Source organism: Pongo abelii, chromosome 10 (assembly GCF_028885655.2).
Source record: "Pongo abelii isolate AG06213 chromosome 10, NHGRI_mPonAbe1-v2.0_pri, whole genome shotgun sequence".
NCBI classification, from domain to species: Eukaryota; Metazoa; Chordata; class Mammalia; order Primates; family Hominidae; genus Pongo; species Pongo abelii.
This window is the reverse complement of record NC_071995.2, coordinates 9,514,555-9,530,223: the sequence shown is the minus strand read 5'-3', so window position 1 is coordinate 9,530,223 and position 15,669 is coordinate 9,514,555. Positions and strand designations below refer to the sequence as shown.

General features: G+C 43.3%; 1 long non-coding RNA gene across 1 annotated transcript; it reads left to right on the top strand.

The window, feature by feature from the left end:
- Positions 1-5,789: 5,789 nt before the first annotated feature.
- Positions 5,790-15,362, top strand: LOC103891972 (uncharacterized). The gene is made up of 2 exons (XR_656212.2): positions 5,790-5,860; positions 15,108-15,362. It is a non-coding gene; the product is annotated as an uncharacterized LOC103891972 (long non-coding RNA).
- Positions 15,363-15,669: the final 307 nt, after the last annotated feature.

The window sequence follows — 15,669 nt, the reverse complement described above, 5'->3', positions numbered from 1 at the left end:
ATTGTATTTCTATATACTAGCAACGAACAGTCCAGAAATGAAATTAATTAAGAAAATTATTCCATTCACAATAGCATCCAAAAGAATAAAATACTTAGAAATAAATTTAACAACAGGAAAACTTGTACACTAAGAACTTCAAAACATAGTTGAAAGAAAGTAAAGAAGACCTAAATAAATGAAAGATGTTACTTGTTCATAGATCTGAAAACTAAATGTTATTAAGATATCAACACTCTCAAAATTGGTCTACAGGTTCAACCCAATTCCTACCAAAATCCCAGCTGCCTTTTCTGCAGAAATTGGCAAGTGAATCCGAAAATTCACATGGAAATGCAAAGGACACGGAATAAGCAAAACAATCCTGACAAAGAACAAGGTGGGAGGACTTACTCTCCTAATTTCAAAACTTACAAAGTAATCAAGAGTATGGTGCCAGCATAAGGACAGATGAATAGGTCAGTGGAATGTAATTGAAAGCTCAGGCCAAGTACTCTCACCTGTAATCTCAGCACTTTGGGAGACCGAGACAAGGGGATCCCTTGAGGCCAGGAGCTCAAGACTAGCCTAGGCAACACAGTGAGACCTGTGTCTACATACAAAACATTTTTTTGTATCAACGTACCAAAATCAATTTAAAAATTTTGCTTTTAATTAGCCAGGCATGGTGGTGCACACTTGTAATCCTAGCTACTCAGGAAGTTGAGATGGTAGGATCACCTGAGCCTAGGAATTTTAGCCTTCAGTGAGCTATGATTGGCTACCACACTCCAGGTCAGGCAACAGAGAGAGAGATTGTGTGAGTAAAGAAAAAAATAAGTAAATAAAAAGCCAAGGATGGTGGCTAACACCTGATATCCAATACTTTGGGGGGCCAATGAGGGAGAATCCCTTGGAGCCAGGAATTGAGATCAGCCTGGAGATCAGCCTGGGCAACATAACAAGACCCTATCTCTACAAAAATAAAACTAAAAATTAGCTGGGCGTGGTGGCATGCACCTATAGTCCCAGCTACTTGGAAGGCTGAGAGGAAAGGATGACTTGAGCTCAGGAGTTCAAAACCAGTCCGGGCAACATGGTAAGACACTGCCTCCAAAAAATTAATTAATTAATTTAAAAAATTGAAAGCCCAGAAATAAACCCTTACATTTACAATCAATTGATCTGACAAAGGTACTAAGAAAAATCATTTGGAAAGAAATAGTCTTTTCTTTTTCTTTCTTTTGTTTTTTAAGAGATGGGTATCTCACTATGTAGCCCAGGCTGGTCTCAAACTCCTGGACTCAAGTGATCCTCCTACCTCAGCTTCCGAAATACTGGGATTACAGGTGTGAGCCACTACACTCAGCCAGGAATAGTTGTTTCAACAAACAGTGGTGGGACAATTGGATATCCATGTGCAAAAACGTTGAGTCCCTAACTACCACCACACACTAAAATTAACTTAAAATGAGTCATATACCTAAATGTAAGGACTAAAACTATAAAACTCTTAGAAGAAAACATAGAAGTAAATCTTTGTGATCTTGTGTTAGGCAATGATGCCTTAGATACAACACCAAAACCACAAGTGAGAAAAGGAAAAAATGGCAAATTGGACATCAGCCAAATTAAAAACCCTGGCACATCAAAAGACACAAGAAAGGTTTCTCCCAACCCACAGAATGGGAGAAAATATTTATAAATCATATCTCTAGTAAGTGACATATCCAGAACTCTTACAACTCAGTATTAAAACATAATCCAGGCCAGGCGTGGTGGCTCATGCCTGTAATCCAGCACTTCGGGAGGCCAAGGTGGGTAGATCACTTGAGGACAGGAGTTCGAGACCAGCCTGGCCAACATGGCAAAACCTCATCTCTACTAAAAATACAAAAAATTAGCCAGGTGTGGTGGTGCATGCCTGTAATCCCAGCTACTTGGGTGACTGAGGCATGAGAATCGCTTGAACCCAGGAGGCGGAGGTTGCAGTGAGCTGAGATCGTGCCATTGCACTCCATCCTGAGTGACAGAGAGAGACTCTGTCTCCAAGAAAAAAGGGAGAGACAATCCTATTTAAAATGGGCAAAGAACCATCCAAAGAAGATGTATTAAAGTCCAAAAAGCACATTAAAAACTGCTCAATGTCATTAATCGCTAGGAAAATGCAATTCAATTCACAATGAGAAGTCACTTCACACCCGCTAGAAGGACTGTAACCAATCAGAAAAATAGTATCAAGTGTTGGAGAGGATGTGGAAAAATCAAAACCCCCATAGATTGCTGGTGGGAATGTAAAATAGTGCAGCTATTTTTTGGGAAAACAGTATGACAGTTTCTCAAAATGTTAGATGAATTGCCTTAAACCCAGCACTTCACTTCTGTGTACCTGTCCAGGGAAAATGAAACTGTATGCCCACACGCTGACTTGTATGTGAATGTTCATGGCAGCACCATTCACAAGAACCAAAAGGCAGAGACAACACAAATGCCCATTATCCGGTGAAGAGATTTAAAAAAAAAAAAAAGTGTCGTGTATAATGGAATACTATTCAGCAATAAAAGGAAAATTCTGATGCACACTACCACATTGATTAACCTCAACAACACAATGCTTTGTGAAAGAAGCCAGATGCAGAATAACACACATTGACTGATTCAATTTATATGAAATGTTCAGAATTGCCTGATATAGATTAGTGGTTGCCTAGGGCTGGGGATGAGAATGAAGAGTGACTCTGATAGGCACAACTTTTCTTTCTGGGATGATGGAATGTTTTAAAAGTAGATTTTGGTGATGGATGCACAATTCTGCAAATAGACTAAATATATTAAAAATCACTGAATTGTACACTTAAAAGGGGTGAATTTTAGTAGGTAAATTCTACCTCAATTAAAGCTGTCAATTTAAAAAAAAAAAAAAAACTTTTAAACTGTAACATTGACCCTTATCACCAAGATTGTGGTCCTCAAATACCATTACCCACTAAAGGAAGCCAAGCCTTCTCAGACAAATTGATGATTCCAGGTCTGGGTTAGAAATGCTTAAGACAAGACTGGAACATATTGTCACTCTAGATAGCAAGGAATCTATCAAAGATCGTTAGGATGATATCAACATGCCTCAAGAGCCAATCTGAAGGAACTCCTTCTGACCAAAGATAGAACATTTTGTACATTAATAAGTATAATAATTGCAATGGACTAAAATATATCAAATATGTTTAAATCTCTGCATTCATAATGATTCTTTATTAAAAATAAAAGCGAGCCAGGCAGGGTGGCTCAGGACTGTAATCTCAGCACTTTGGAAAGCAGAGACAGAAAGATCACTTGAGCATAGGAGTTTGAGACCAGCCTGGGCAACATAGGGAGACCCTCGTCTCTACAAAACATTTTTAAAATGAGCCATGCCTGATGCTGTGTGTCTATGGTCCCAGCTACTTGGGAGGCAAAGGTGGGAGGACCCCTTGAGCCGGGAAGGTTGAGGGTGTGGTTAGCTGTGATTGCACCACTGCACACCAATGTGGGTGACAGGGTGAGAGAGACCCTATCTAAATAAATAAATAAAGTAACTACCTGGCCTTTTCTATATACATTGTACAACTGGGTAACACAATAATTTATAAAGAGAAGTATCTCTTTTTTATATTTAGTTTTTCATTTTATTTTTTTTCTTCTACAAGGCCGTTCTCAGGGTAGCAGTATCTCTTTATAGAAGTATGACAGCTCAAAAATGAAGAAGGAATGATATCACAATACCATCATTGTTCAATCCATAATTGATCAATGGCTGGCAACATCACCAAAAAAAAAAAATGGCCAGACAGTACACACCTCCTGATGGAAGAACCTAGCAAAGTATTTTTGCCCTGCCCCACAAATCCAACCTGACTCTGACCAAGTTTTTAGATCATACCACTAATTTATAGTAAATAGAGAGAACAAAGTGAAGAACAAGTTAAACAACACAAGGATACAATTAGCAAAATTCAAACTATGAGAAACGCCATAATAAGGATACATTTAGCAAGATGCGAAATACAGGGAAACAGTCTTGTTTCTTCAATAAATAAATTGCAAAGGAGAAACAATTGATGAAAGGAGAAACCTATAGATCCAGAAATACTAACAGGCAAATCAAACAATCATAAGAAGAGACTTTATTTGGATTTTGATTCAAACAAACTAACAAAAAAATGAAATTACCGGAAATTTGGAGACAGTAGGATAGTTGGTAGTATTAAAGAATAGTAGTGTGCGATGGTTGGTATGATAATGGTATTGCAATTTTGTTTTTAAAAGAGTTCTTGGCTGGGCACAGTGGCTCATGCCTGTAATCTCAGCACTTTGGGATGCCAAGGCGGGAGGCTCATGAGGCCAGGAGTTCATGACCAGCCTAGCCAACATGGCAAAGCCCCATTTCTACTAAAAAAAAAAAACAAACAAAAAATTAGCCAGATGTGGTGGCACACACCTGTAATCCCAGCTACTCGTGCAGCTGAAATAGGAGAATCACTTGAACCCAGGAGGCAGATGTTGCAGTGAACTGAGATTCTACCACTGCATTCCAGCATGGATGACAGAGCAAGACTCTGTCTCAAAAATAAATAAATAAATAAAAAATAAGTTCTTATCACTGGGTATGGTGTCTCATGCCTAGAATCCCAGCACATTAGGAGGCCAGGGCAGGAAGATCACTTGAGATCAAGAGTTCTAGACTAGCCCAGGCAATATAGAAAGACCCTATCTCTACAAAAATAGAAATAAAAAAATTATCTGGGCATGGTGGTGTGCATCTGTAATCCCAACTATTCAGAAGGCTGAGGTGGGAGGGTTTCTTGAACCCAGGAGGTTGAGGCTGTAGTGAACCATGATCACACCACAGCACTCCAGCCTGGGCAACAGAGACCCTGTTTCAAAAACAACAACAAAAAATTAGTCCCTTTCTTTTACAGATACATACTAAGATATTCCCAGATGAAATTATATAATGTCTGGGATTTGCTTTAAAATAGCAAGAGAGGAGGATAAGTGGGTGGGAGTATACAGGAAACAAGATTGGCCATGAGTTAACAAATATTTAAATCTGCTGATGAGGAGGTGAAAGCTCATTACACCATCCTCTTGTTTAAAATGCTCCACATAGAAAGTTTTTCTAAAAATCTGCTTCATGGGTTTGTAGTGAGCATTGAATAAGCTCATGTATACAGAGTGCTTCATCACCATGGCTGACAGGTAGTCAGCACTCAAACATTGTTTTCAGTTTCGTATAGTCCCTGTCCATTAACCACACCCAAAAGAGGTGGGTTATTTACACCAAGAACCCTGGCCCATGGACCTTTGTCCACTTGGAGGTAATTTATTAAAATTTGAGGTTTAGGATGAGGAAGTGCCAGCCTTCACAGAGTCCCAGGCCTATTGTGCAACAGCAGAGCCAACAGCACCAAATGCATCCCTAGCATGCCAATAAGTAGGATCACTTTCCTCTTGCCCTTTAGGCATACTTGAGATCATTCACTCATTCATTCACTATTTTTCATTCATTTCTTATGTGCCAGGCATTGGGTGCTGGAGATCCATAATACAGTAGACCCTTAATTGACTGGAAGCATCACTTTCAAAGCATCATTTCAGGATAAGTATTTGAGTGCCAAGTGAATTCAAGCTACAGGGCTAAGGATCCATGGCCTCAGTCACCATGAAGACCCTCCCAAGAGCCAGCCCTATGAGGCACATGGAAATGAGTGGAGGCACAGAACTCACTCCTACAAAGCCTAGAACCTGATAGAGCACACGAGACGGGAGCCCAAATAACAAAGAACAGGGAGCTGAATGTGAGAGGTGGGCTCCAAAGGATTCGGCCCCCAAGGTGGAGAAAGTATGTGTGCAGAATGGGAAGTAGTCAGGTTTGGCTGGCACATTTAGTAGGCATTTGGGGAGACGTGGAAACTGAGGCTGGAATGATCCACTAGGGCCACGTGTGTAGAAGGTCAGGTGCAGGCATCTGAATCTCAGTCGGTATCAACAGAGTCGCTTCTTGGTGCCGAGCAAAGGCTAACAGGCTTAGGACCAGGATTCAGGAAGCGGTCTCTTGCAGCAAGTGGCTGAGCCCATGGATCACCCCGGGAAGGCCCATCCCAGCCTGACGGTGCACCTCAAGCTCACATCACATGACCACATGCATCAAACAAACCACATGCATGTTCACACATGTCCATATCTATGTTCACACAACCATATGCATGTTCACACATGTGCATGTTCACACATATGCATGTTCACACACAACTGTATGCATGTTCACACGACCATGTGCATCTCACATGCAAGCATATGCACGTTCACACATGACCACATGCATGTTAATAGACAACATAGGTGTGCTCACGTGACCACGTGCATATTCACACACGACCACATGTATGTTCACACACTTAATGATTCACAGCTTTATAAGACCTGAGACTAGACGTGTGTTTTGGGAGATCCAGCTTCAGGGTATGGGCTCATCTTGTCCACACATGGAGACTAGGCCTGAACTATCTCTAAGAAAGTTGCCTGCCAGTTTAGAGCAGGGCTTAGGAAACCTTTTCCATAAAAAGCCAGTTAGGAAATGTTGGAAGCTTTGCAGGCCATGTGATCTCTGTTGCAACTACTCAACTCACTAAAGCAACCATGGACAATACATACATGAAGGGGAATATAAAGGTGCGTTCTGATAAAACAGGAGCTGGCCATAGTTTGCCCAGCCTAGCCTAGAGTTTGTAGCCTCTTTCCAGAGCCCAAGTGCCCCCTCCAGACACAGACCCACTCCAGCTCCAGCCAGAGACCCAGGCCTCATTCGTCAGAGACTGGGAATGCTCCTTCAGAAGGACACCCCTCCAGGCCTAAGGATCTGTCCACTGTGGGAGGCCTGGAGCTACTCGTTCTCCACCCAACTTGGTGCAAGCTGACCCCGTCAGGCCCCGCCACCGTTATCCTTGCTGACCACCCTCGGCATCCTCTCAAGCGGAGGCTGCCCACTTCTCACGTTCTATGCCACAGGGTCGGGCACTGCACTGGCTCCTTCCAGCCCCACAGGAGCCCCTCTCCACAGCCTGTCACTTAGGAGCCCCTGCACATCCAGCTGAGCCCAGACAATTTCTTTAGGAAACCTTCTCACACTGAAGTCCAGATTGCAGGCCCGTCTTGGAATGTTCTCCTTGCAGCCTGTTCTTCACTTATGAGACCACACTGCATATTGGACTACAAACATCAGCTTCACCATCTATCTCTTCCTTCACCTTCTCCCCTCTGTACCAGGCCATGAGCTCTATGGGAGAAGGAACTCATCACAGTGCCTGCCCCGGGAAGGCTATTCATAAACATGCAGTGAAAGAAAGAATTCCAACAGGAAGAGAGACTGGACCTTATAAGACCCAACAGGAAGGCACTATCTCAAAACCAGTGAAAAATAACAAGGATCTAGATAAGAGGGTACAGTGGGAAATGAAATAAGTGGGAGCTGGGGAGACGCCCCATATTTGTCAATGACTCATAATCTTTCTCCCGAGATCGCTCCTCCACCCTTGTGTTCAGCTGCCACCAACACTTACACCAGCCACTGAAGCCAGAAACCTGGGAGACTTCTGCCCTCATCTGGCCCCATCTAGCCAAAGACCAGAACCTGTCATTTCAACCTCACACTCACCCCACTGCCCTTCCCACTGCTCCTGCCGTAGTTCAGACGACTGCCCTCGCTCCCTCCACCTAGTTCAAGCCAAGCTGACTGGGCCAGCGGCCTTCAGGCCTGCCCTTCTCCATCCTGCCATGTCTGTCCTCCACAGGCAGAACAGGGAGCCGTCATTTTAAAGTGCAAGTCTGCTCTGGTGTTCTCCTAATGAAACCCTTCGGGGGCTTATTGGATCCTTCCAGGCCCTGGTCCAGACTCCTTAGCATGGCCATGCAGCACAGCCCTCCATGATCCTCCCCTCCCTGAGACCCCTCCTACCCCCAGCACCCTGTGTTCAAGCCCCAGCTCACCCTGTGGTGTCACACTCAGTCCAGCTCCCCTGCCTGGGGTGCCCTACCTGGCCTAGGAACCAGGAAAACCTGCCAGCTTCCAAGACTCAGCTCAAGCACCTCTTCCTGCTGGGTGTTTTCTGAGACCCCTTCCTCTCCCCACTTCCTGGAGATCCCACAGTCCCCTGAAGAGCCTTCTGCCCCAGCGTTTGACCCCACTGTTTGGCCCTGTATCTGTTTCCATGGCTGCCTCACCCTTTTAGACCACCAGCTCTTGCAGAGCGGAGCCCCATATCTCAGTTGGCTTTGCATTCCCAGTGCCTGGCACAGAGCCTGGCTCCCATGAGCCCTCAATAACCCTTGAAAATTCACTGGAATCCTGGACAGTGCAGAGGAGGCACCTGGGATGGGAGAATGATCTGCTGCCCTGTCCTGGCAATGTGAGGCATTGTCGTAAGCCCAGACACCTCCCTCCTGGGGCTTGCAAAAACAAGGGCAGGAAGGGGAAGCTGGAAAAGAGCTGATGGAGAATGGGGGAGATGGATGTTGTCTAAGGAGACAAACTGGATTGAGAGGTTGCTGAGACTCTGCCAGCTCCCACACTATTCCCATGTCCATGGGCGCAGGGGCCAGGTCAGTGCTTCCAAAGGAGGCTGCATCCTTAGTGGCTCTGGCTCCCTCCAACAAACCCTAAATGAGATCTTGCTTCTCAATATAACCTGTTGTCGTGTTGTTGTAACTATCACTGCAGCTTTTATTCACTTCATTGGGTAATCACTGAGTTTTTCCTCCGTTGCTGTAGAACATGTGGTTTGCTCTTGTATGTAAAAAGACTGAATTTAACCACTGGCTTTTCCTGATTTTAACTCAGCTTCCTACTGTTAGGAGGTTATTTCTGCCATTCTGGGTTTCTCAGCTTTCTGTCAAAACCCAAATACTGTCATTCCTCAGTATCTGTTGGGGATTGATTTCAGGATCCTCCCTTAAAGATACCAACAGCGCAAGTGCTCAAGCCCCTGATATAAAATGGTGCAGCATTTGCAGACAACCTGTGCACACCCTGCATGCACTTTCAATAAGCTCTAGATTACTTGTGATACCTAATTCAATGTAAATACTATGTCAATAGTTGTTTAGGGAATTATGATAAAAAGAAAAGCTTGTACATGTTCAGCACATATGCAATGTTTTTTGAATAGTTTTACCCAACATGGTTGAATCTATGGATGCAGAGCCTACAGATACAAGACACACAGTTGGGGAGGGCTAGCTACTCTGGTTAGGATCCCCCAAACCCCACTCTGTCCACTGCTTCAACAGGTCAGGTGATGTCATGTGCCCCTCCTAGAAAGAAGTAGCATTATCTCAGCTCCTCTGGGGGCTGCAGGTCTAATTTTCTGCATCTTGACATCTGGAAAGTTTGCCCAACAACTAACACAGGACGTGGATTAGGGGAAGGAGCTTGGGACCATAGATGGATATTTGTGAGTGATGTGCATAGAGATAGCCACCTGCAGAGAAAGATCATCTGTTGTTCACCTTTGAATCCTCAATCTCTGTTGCACAGGGCATTCAGTAAACATCAGATGTCTGTGGAACAAATGCATGGATTGTACATAAAAGAAGCAAAGTGGACTACCTTCTCATGGTGTAGAAAATTAGAGCTGCATGACACATTTAGCCCTAAATTTAGAAATCCACCCCACTAGGCAAGAAACACCTTTTCCAATGAACTAATGATCTCTCCACTCCTTTCCCTGAAGAGTTTACTGAACACTGATCCGGAGGGCACCATAAACTGTATTTTCATGTCAAACAGTACCTGTCCTCCAGTGGTTTATCGATTTGGTGAGACATGATACAAATGAAGAAAGATTGCTCCTCATTCTCAGAAAGTCTGTAACCTTACCAGACAAGGCATCCGTCTCACACTTGCTTCTCCAGAAGGACTAGAGAACCACAGGAGACCATGTGTAATGAAAGGTTGAATGCACAATCACTTAGCACTGAAAATACGCAGCACAGCAAATAAGTGTTTGTAGTTAGATGGCACTATCAGGGCAGGCTTCCTGAAAGAAGCTGACTTTGAACTGTCCTAGGCTGGGAAGAAGTTGAAAAGAGAACAGAAAATTCATTGGTCTGTGCTCTGGAGGCACCCTGGGTCCTCGGACCCTGAGTCTCAGCCAGAGATACTGGTGGGGAGACAGGGCTGTGAAGCCGTTGACCACCCTGCCCATGTTCTCACTCTTCGGAGTGTGGCACCAGGGCAGAAGCAGCAAAGATGACCACTGCATACATTCCAGCTCCCAGACAGAGGTGCACTTGGCTTCTGATTCACAAGGCCCCATTCAACAGAACCCATGCCTTTTCAGGGTGCAGGATAATAGAGTGAAGTGCGTGTGGACCGGAGAGAAGTGCTGCCCAGGTTGACGGCGCCAGCTCAGAGCATCCTTGGGGAAGCCAGCACCAGTTTGGAGAAGATTGAGGGATAAGGCCATCCAATGAGCCAGAGGGTCCCTGAGAGATGAGGCGGCCTTGGCTTCTGGAATTCCCTACCCGTCATTCACAGAAGCAGCTTGGTCCATGGAGTTGCACAGCACTGTTCTGGAATAATAATGAACAGCACACCCGGCATGCCTTCTGTCAGAACCCAGTGAGGGGGGCAGGCCAGCGCTGTCCCCCCGGCACCTGCTCCTACCCCGGCCAGCAGCCCTGACCCTTCTGACAAACCCCAAAATGCTCCAACCACTACGTGACTTCTCACCATCTCCAGCCCAAACTCTCTGCTTCCAAAGCCTAGTGGAGCCACACAATGGACCTCACCTCCCGCAGTCCCAGCACACGCGGCTTTATCTGAGAGGAGCCTGCTCCTCGGGCGGCAGCGTTCATGTTTACCTGGGGGCTTTCTCGCACTGTTCCCACCACTTGAGATACCTGCTCCCTTCTACCCCGAACAATGGTAGGAACAAATCAACCTGGACTTAGAATCAGAAGAGCCAGCTTCAAGTCCTCCACTGAAGACAGAGTGCATATTCCCACAAATGAACATAAACTTAGGATCTTACAGTGACAGAGGTCCGATGTCCACCGTCAGTCTCCAAGGGCTGAAGTCACGGTGTCATCAGGGCTGGCTCACTCTGGAGCTCCAGGGAGACGTTGCTCCCTTGCCTTTCCCAGCTCCCAGAGGCGACGTGGGTTACTTGGCTCATGGCCCCGCAGCACACGGACCTCTGCTTCTATGGCCACATCTCTGTCTCTGACTTTGGCCTTTCTGCTTCCTTCTTATGAGGACTCCTGTGATTATATCAGACCCAGCCAGATAACCCAGAAGAATCTCCCCATCTCAACATCCTTAGTTGAATCACATCTGCAAAGTCCCTTTTACCAGGTAAGGTAAGAAACTCACAGTTTTTACAGATTAGGTTGTGAACATCTTTGGGAGGCCATCATTCAGCCTAGCACAGTGAGATATATATGTATCTTTACTTTTTGTTTATTTTTAGTGACAGGATCTCACCATGTTGCCCAGGCTGACCTCAGACACCTGGGCTTAAGTGATCGTCCTGCTTTGGGCTTCCAAGTAGTTAAGACTACAGGCAGATGCAACTAAGCCTGGCTTTTATCTTATAAATCAATAAGAAAGCAGTTTTATTTTTTAAATGGGTAAAAGGCTTGACCAGGCACTTCACCAGAGAAGTATACAAAATGGCAAAAAAAAAAAAGAAAAAAGAAAAAAAAGAAAAGTGCCTGAAAAGATTCAGAACATCATTATTCATTAGGGAAATGCAACTTGAAACCACAATGGCACCTGCACTAGAATAGGTGAAATCAAAAGACACATCTGTGTTGGCAAGCTGCAGAGCAGGGGAACTCTCACATGGTGCTGACGGACGTGCAAGATGGCACAGCTGCTGTGGAAAACAGTTTAGCAGTTCCTTATAAAGTCAAACATAGGACCCAGCGATCCTTCCCCTAAGTGTTTATCCAAGACAAATGCAAGCAGATTACCACACAACAATCTGCACGAGAATGTTCCAGCAGCTTCCCTCTGCTCCCCACAAACTGAGAGCAGCCCAAGTGGCCTTCAGCTGATAAATGGATAAACAAACTGTGGTACATCTATATAGCAGAATATATTCAGTAATAAAACAGGGCAACTTACTGATACACATCTAACATGGATACCTCTCAAGAGCTTTACACTAAGTGAAAGGAGCCAGACACAAAAGATACCTACTGTAGGATTCTTTTGCCTGAAATTCTAGAAAAGGCAAAATGACAATGCGAGAAAGCAGGTCTGTGGATACTGAGGGCCAGGAGGGAGGCTGCTGGGGAGGAGCCCTAAAGGGCACACAGGAACTCTGAAGGATGCTGGAAATGGTCCGTGTCTTCATTGTGATGACCACGTGGCCGCATGCGTTTATCAGAACTCACTGAGCTGCACACCTAAAGCTAGCAAATTTTAACATATGTCAACCATACCTCAACAAAGCTGATATTAAAAATCAATTGAACTGTTGCACAACAACGTGAGTATTCTCAATGCCACTGTACTCTACAATTAAAAGTGGTTAAAATGGTAAATTTTATATTATATATATCATATCACAATTAAAATAAATAACCCCCCTAAATCAATTGCATTCCATATACTGGCAACAAACAATTGGAAAATACACTTTTGAAAGGAGTATTTACAATCCTACCAAAACCAAAAAATACCCAGGAATCAAACTAAAGCAGGCAAGACCTTTACACTGAAAAATTTGAAACACAAAACATTGCTGAGAAAAAAAATTAAAGAAATACCCAATTAATGGAGGATTATATTATGTTCATGGATTGGAAGACTCAATATTTTCAGATGCCAAATCTGTCTAATTTGTTGTACGGATTCAGTGGAATGCCAATCAAAATCCCAGCATTTTTTTTTTTTTTTTGGTATACATTGAAGATGATTCTGCAGTATACATGGAAAATCAAAGAATCAAGAACAGCCAAGGCAGCCCTGAAACAGAAGAACAAAGCTGGAGGATTTAACTGCTAGACAGCAACACTTCTTTTAAAGCTGCAATAACTAAGATGCTGAAGTGCTGGCACAAAAATATATTCTAAGACCAATGGCGCAAACAAGAGTGCACAGACGTGAAAAATGCGGTAACACCTGATAGATGACACAGGAGACAGCACAGTTAAGTGGGGAGAGGCTGGTCTTTCCATAAATGGCCCTGGGTTAGCCACACATCCACACAGAAAAACAGAAACCGTGACTCTCCACCTCAGTCCTGATGTAAATAAATCTGAGATGGATCCTAGACCAAAACATGAAGGGTAAAAAAAGTCAATCTGTGTTAAGCATGGTATATTGAAGAGAAAAAAGGTCTAGATTTTTTTTAAAAAATAAGTTTATCTTTATAACAAAGGGATAGGCAAATATTTTTTATATAAGACACACATAAAAAATCACTACCTATAAAAATAAGTAAATAAACAAAAATAATAAATAATATATTGACAAGGTTGTTAAAAATAAAATATAGTAAAAGTAGATTAATTGAACTTTATTAAAATAAAAATATATGGTTCATCAAAAAATACCATTATGTGAGTGAAAAGACATGCCACAGAGCAGAAGATTATTACAATATATGTCTTTCAAAGCAAATCTTATCTAGAATATATCAAGAAATCCCACAGATTAGGCTGGGCGCGGTGGCTCACACCTGTAATTTCAGCACTTTGGGAGGCCAAGGCCAGCAGATCAGGAGGTCAGGAGATTGAGACCATCCCGGCTAACATGGTAAAACCCCATCTACTAAAAATACAAAAAATTAGCCAGGTGTGGTGGTGGACGCCTGTAGTCCCAGCTACTCAGGAGGCTTAGGCAGGAAAATGGCATAAACCCAGGAGGTGGAGCTTGCAGTAAGCCGAGATTGGGCCACTGCACTCCAGCCTGGGCTACAGAGCGAGACTCCACCTCAAAAAAAAAAAAAAAAAGAAAAAGAAGAAAAAGAAATCCCACAGATTAATAACAAATGACAGACAATAAAAATCTTTTTAAATGGGTCAAATAAGTGTTTCCCAAAGGAGGCCATTCACACAGCCAATAAGTATATGAAAACCTGTTCAACTTCATTAACTATCAAGAAAATACAAATTAAGCTGAGCATGGTGTGCATGCCTGTGGTCCCAGCTACTCCAGAGGCTAAGGAGGGACAATTCCTTGAGCCCACGAGGTGGAGGCTGCAGTGAGCTATGATCACACCATTGTACTCCAGCCTTAGCAACAGAGTAAGACCATGTCTCAACAACAACAACAACAAAAGAAAAAAGAAAAAAGAAAAGAAAATGCAGGTTATATAGCACTGCATCCCCCGGATGCACTAGAATGAAAAGAACTGACAATACCACATGTTGGCAAGAGTGTGGAGCTACTAGTGCTTTTGTCTGCACTTGGTGGGTGTGTAACTTGAACCACAACTATAAGAAACTTTCAGTATCTACTAAGGCTACATGTAAGAAAAAACCATGACCTAGCAATTCAATTTCTTAGGTATCTACCAAACTGAAATGAGCATTTATGTTCGCCAAAAGTTATATACAAAAATATTCAGAGAAGCTTCATTCATCATTACCAAAAAGTGGAAGGAATAGAATGGATACAGTGCGGGGTGCTCCGACCATGGAAGATTACAAGACAGTGAAAGGCAGTGAGCTCCTCCTGTCCGCCACAAGAGGGATGAATTTCACAGACATGTGGAAAGAAGGAAGCCAGTCACAAAACAGTCCATACTGTACGATTCCTCTCATTCCCATTGATTTCAGAAACAGTGTTTGGAGGTTACTCAATTGTTGTGAAAAGATCAGGAAAGACACTAACACACCAATTTACTGTCAAGGGGTTGGGTAACTAATTGCTATTTGTAGTTGTCCTGTGTAGATAAAGGATTCAAAGGATGGAACAAAACACCTTTGGTGTTAGACGTAGGCAGGAGTAGGTGAAGCTTGATCTTGTTTCTCTCATCTCCCTTCCTTGGCCTGGTCAGCTTCATCATCAGCATTTTCCTCCTCCTCACTCCTCCCCCAGTATCTTTATTCTAATTTCTGTCATTTTTTTCCCCTAGGAAATATACATTTTCTAGAGCCCAATCTGCCAGGAGAGATCTAAGAGATTACAATGGAAAAAACTTGAAATCCTGAGGACAGAGAAAACAAAGAGAAAGAGTTAACTAATAACTAATGAGACACCATCATGTAGACTGGTGCCACATGGAATCTGGGGCAACAGAACATGATCTATCCAGATGGACATATAGGGAAAGCTGGTGCCAGGAAGCACCTTAAGCTACATGATTGCAATAAGTTTTGCTCACCAGTGATTGTGGGGGCTGAAGTATACTTCTCTTTGTTTCCAGTGTTGCCCAAGTTTGAAATTAAAGTCAATGCACCACAAACAGTAACTATTTCAGATGATGGATTCCAAGTGGATGCACATACTAAGTAAGCATTTATTCAGGAGGTTTGCCTTCACAAGGAGACACAAAGCTTAGAGACAGTAAGTGAGATTAACCAGGGCACTTAAATTATTTATATGCTTGCATTAATATTATTAGAGAAGCAACGTATTCTCATTGTAGAATATTTGAAAAATATAAAAAGATTAGAAATTACCTAAAATTAATTCTA